The 4,846-nt window shown below is 35.8% G+C and overlaps 1 long non-coding RNA gene across 1 annotated transcript in view; it reads right to left on the bottom strand.

Annotated features, from left to right (window-relative positions):
* LOC111087908 overlaps window positions 1-4,846 on the bottom strand; it is a 12,515-nt gene that overhangs the window by 2,209 nt on the left and 5,460 nt on the right. The window lies entirely within an intron of this gene.

Genomic DNA, 4,846 nt, shown 5'->3' with positions numbered 1-4,846 from the left:
GAAACAACATTAAACATGTTTCATCAAACCAGCAGAGCCAGAGTCGTACTGAAACAACCTTAAACATGTTTCGTCAAACCAGCAGAGACAGAGTCGTACTGAAACTACATTAAAAATGTCTCATCAAACTAGCAGAGCCAGAGTCGTACTGAAACAACATTAAACATGTTTCATCGAACCAGCAGAGCCAGAGTCGTACTGAAACAACATTAAAAATGTCTTATCAAACTAGCAGAGCCAGGGTCGTACTGAAACAACTGTAAACATGATTAATCAAACTAACTGATCCAGGGTGGTACTGAAACTACAGTAAACATGATTAATCAAACTAACTGATCCAGGGTGGTACTGAAACTACAGTAAACATGATTAATCAAACTCGCTGAGCCAGGGTCGTACTGAAACAACAGTAAACCTGATTTCATCAAACTAGCTGAGCCAGGGTCGTACTGAAACAACATTAAACATGTTTCATCGAACCAGCAGAGCCAGGGTCGTACTGAAACAACATTAAACATGTTTCATCAAACTAACTGATCCAGGGTGGTACTGAAACTACAGTAAACATGATTAATCAAACTCGCTGAGCCAGGGTCGTACTGAAACAATAGTAAACCTGATTTCATCAAACTAGCTGAGCCAGGGTCGTACTGAAATAATATTAAACATGTTTCATCAAACCAGCAAAGCCAGGGTGGTACTGAAACAACAGTAAACATGATTAATCAAACTCGCTGAGCCAGGGTCGTACTGAAACAACAGTAAACATGATTCATCAAACTAACTAAGGACGGACGTAAAAACTTACATTAGAAAGATATCATTACTTGGTTGGTAAGCTATGAAAGATGTGAATACCTAAGTAAACGTAATAACTACAATGGTTGAGTACACTATCCTAAAACGATTTTGGAGCCTCACCATGTCGTTACAGTCCATGTCGCCACGTCCATGCTCTATCTGACGACTATTGTTCTTAATAATAGCCCTACAACATAGTTTCCATTGCAAAAGGCTTTATCGTAAGGCTATCATGTCCAAAGCACACGACTCCTCCCTGCTGGCTTTTCATAATCAATTTAGTGTACAAGGACGACGAGTTCCAAGCGCTCGTTTCAACAGTCTAATCACACAGGAATCCATAGGTGCTGCATCTGGCAACTTGGCCGGCATCTCTTGACAGGAAAGAGCATCAGTTCCCGTTTCTTTTTCCAGGCTGCTTGAGATATGCGACGGTTTAACAGATAGGTTATAGAAACAAACTGTGTACACGTGACTTATGTCGCTTTTCATTATGTTGTCTACTGTTGCCTGGGGAACAATTGACCTTTGTGTTCGTGGATTGCTCCACCTGTTACAAAACACTACATTCTGCTTAGCTCGGCTGGGATACGATCTGTTGCAGGTATCTTTCTAGATGACCCTCATGCCCAAATCTATCTATTCTCCTTTTTTTTTCCAATCCCATTAGGTTCAACGGATATCCCCGATTTGGAAATTCTAAATCCTCGATCTGAACACATGTTTTTGACCTGAAGGCACAAATATTTTGCGTCAGAAAGGGTTGTTATGTAAAACAGTCAGTTTTCGGTGGCAACACGTTACCTAGGTAATGCCAAACAATGTCAGAATGTAGTTCTGATACATTCCGTTCCACGGCAGCTTTATATCGGCTGTGGTTGTCACATGACTGTTCAAAATCGTTTTAATATAAAGTACTCAAACATCTGTATTTCATAAGAGTTCCGTTGATGACGTGACCTTGAACCTATTGACAGGAGAGACCATAAACGTTTCTCTGAATCCAATGTTGATCTTACGTGTAGCCCAAGTTTGGTGTTCAACCACTGGACATTACCTTTAACCCGTGTGTAATATCGAAAGAAATTGGAAGTAACTCATAATGCAGACACTAGCCTTAATGCGATTCATTTGTTAAAACTACTACACTGCCCTTAACCCTAATGTATTGTTGAACACGTGAATGTTAACCTTAACGTAATTTTACTGTTGAATTCATAGACATTAACTTAGTTCCAGGGTTACCTCCGAGCATATATGCCCTTACTTTAAACGTGGTTATACTGTTTCAACAAGTAGACGGTAACATTAGTGTACCATTAATGTTTAAAATGGTTAGTAATCTTAACAGAAACACATATATATTGTTAACAAAGTGGACACTAAGCCTAACCTTGTATTGATACCAACCTCAAATGAGAAGTACTTTTAAAAAGGACATCAATCTTAATAGAAACATATCTATCGTTAAACAAGGCGGATACTAAACATAATCCATATGTATTGTCGAACATAAGAACACGAACTTTAATTTAAGTGTGTCACTAAGAAACTGAGCACTAGCCTGCATGTGCTAACTAGTGTTGAATAGCAAATTAACTTTAGCTTTATTAGTACTGTGTAACAAGTAGACACTGATTTTAACTCAACTGTACGGTTCACCATGTGGACATTAACCTTAACCCACGTGTATGTGCTGTTGAACATCTGGACACTAATAACCCATGAACAAGCTGAACCCAAGCGTTTAACAAGAGGACACTAACCTTATCTCAAGAGCACTGTTAATTATGTGAACACTAATTTTAACACGGGTGTTCTGTTCAATACATCAACGCTAACCTTAGCCCGAATATTTTGTTTAGCAATTAAACACTAACCTTAACCCGAGTGTTTGTTGAATACGTTGGAATAATCCTTAGATGAGTGCTAATTCTTTACCCCATGTGAATGGGTTTTATCGTTAGAATAAAGCAGTGAAGAATAAGCTGGAAACTTCACTGTTGAGTCAAAAATGACTGTTCAGAAGTTTGAAATATTCATATTTATGGCTGGAATTGACAGAACGTGAAAGAAATGTTTGTTTTTTTTATTTCTATTCCACCAATCCAAAAGCGAGTATCACAGAATAATTATCATAAAATATTGTTGTTGTTGTTGTTTTTAGCCCTGATGCTTTTCTGCGTTATCTCCCATGTTTCTTAATTCGTCAACTAACCCTAACTAAAATAATTTCTAGGAAACAATTGTGCCAGACGATTTTAAGTTCTATTTAGTCTCAATGTTTTCTAAAAACTTTCTACAAGTCGTCACTAGTCTAAAGGTTCGATCTTTGGTGCTGTATCAGGTGAAGTTGATAGATCCGTCTGACAAGAGAGGATCGATCTGGTTCCAACATGATCTTCTGTGACTCGGAAAGAACAGAAATAGTAGGGCGAAGTTTGACTGCAGGTCTCGTCGTGGTACAACCTGTTAAACTCTAATGTTGCCCAGATAATTAGTCTACGAAAATTGGTTTCAACATATTTTCTGAAAAGTAGTCGAGGTTGACTTTTGCACGTGAAGCAGTTTTCTATACTGAAAACATACATTTTAGCGATTTTTATGTAACGTTGATTTATGCCAGTGTGAACTGTGTTAATATTTTATTTAACGTTATATTACATGGATGTAATAGATTCTAGAGATCTGTTTACACTTTGTGCACTTAAGAAAGACAGTGATATTTCAACAGCTGAATTCACAACTTTAGTCCTCACTGACCAGCAGCAGAGAGATTATGAATACCAATATGATTTTGGGTTAGGACTAAAAAAAAGTACATTCCTTTCGTTTCCAAGAAATTATTTCTTTTATGTTTCCATTAAAAAAATCACATATATATAAGGTTGCGCATAACTAACAAGTAATTTTACAGAATTTTTCAAATATTTGTAAAGCCTTATCTTCACGTAAGAGTAATGACACCGAAAAATCGTCCATGCCTGAAAAAGACAATGGTAATCATTCTGGACGTTAAACAACTCTTGAAGTAAGCACTCCAAATCATCTCACAAATTCTCCCGCTCAAATTTTCCCCAAAAATAAAAGCAGAAGTCCTTTGGAAACTAGAAAAAAACGAAAAAGAAAATAAAAAATACAAGTTTTTTTCCGCCAAATAAAAAATGAACCACGAGTTCTATTGAATAAAATATTCACACACACACACACACAAAATCTGCAATTAGAAAGAAAAGTTCAAATATTCTTGCACAAACTGTTTAAAAAAAATCCGCAGCAAGAAAGAAAAAAAAAATGTTGTGCTGCACAAAGTTTCATGAATACACACATAAACACAACTTCTGGACAAGAAAGGAAAAATCACAACTTTATTATCTGAACGAATGAAGATTTTTAAAAAACAATACTTTTTCAAAATAAATATTTCACCGAAATAGATGGGAATTCGTTATGTTGGATGAATCATTGAAAAAAACAACAACAAATTAATGGAATAAGAAGTGAGAAATATTTCACAGTTTTTGTTGTAAACATCGACCCAAGTGTTATTCTTCTTATGCTAAGGATATTTCGTTTTTCAGTAAACTTCATATTCGTCAAATAAAAACAACAACAACAACAAATATTTTATGTAACGTTAATTTACGGCAGTGTGAACTGTGTTAATATTTTGTTTAACGTTGATTTATGGCAGTGTGAACTGTGTCAATATTTTATGTAACGTTGATTTATGGCAGTGTGAACTGTGTTAATATTTTGTGTAACGTTGATTTATGGCAGTGTGAACTGTGTTAATATTTTAACACAGTTCACACCGCCGTAAATTAACGTTACATAAAATATTAACACAGTTCACATCGCCGTAAATTAACGTTACATAAAATATTAACACAGTTCACACTGCCGTAAATTAACGTTACATAAAATATTAACACAGCTCACACTGCCGTAAATTAACGTTACATAAAATATTGACACAGTTCACACTGCCATAAATCAACGTTAAACAAAATATTGACACAGTTCACACTGCCATAAATCAACG

The sequence above is a fragment of the Limulus polyphemus genome, unplaced genomic scaffold (genome assembly GCF_000517525.1).
Source record: "Limulus polyphemus unplaced genomic scaffold, Limulus_polyphemus-2.1.2 Scaffold2828, whole genome shotgun sequence".
NCBI lineage: Eukaryota > Metazoa > Arthropoda > Merostomata > Xiphosura > Limulidae > Limulus > Limulus polyphemus.
This window is presented reverse-complemented; position numbering and strand designations above follow the sequence as displayed.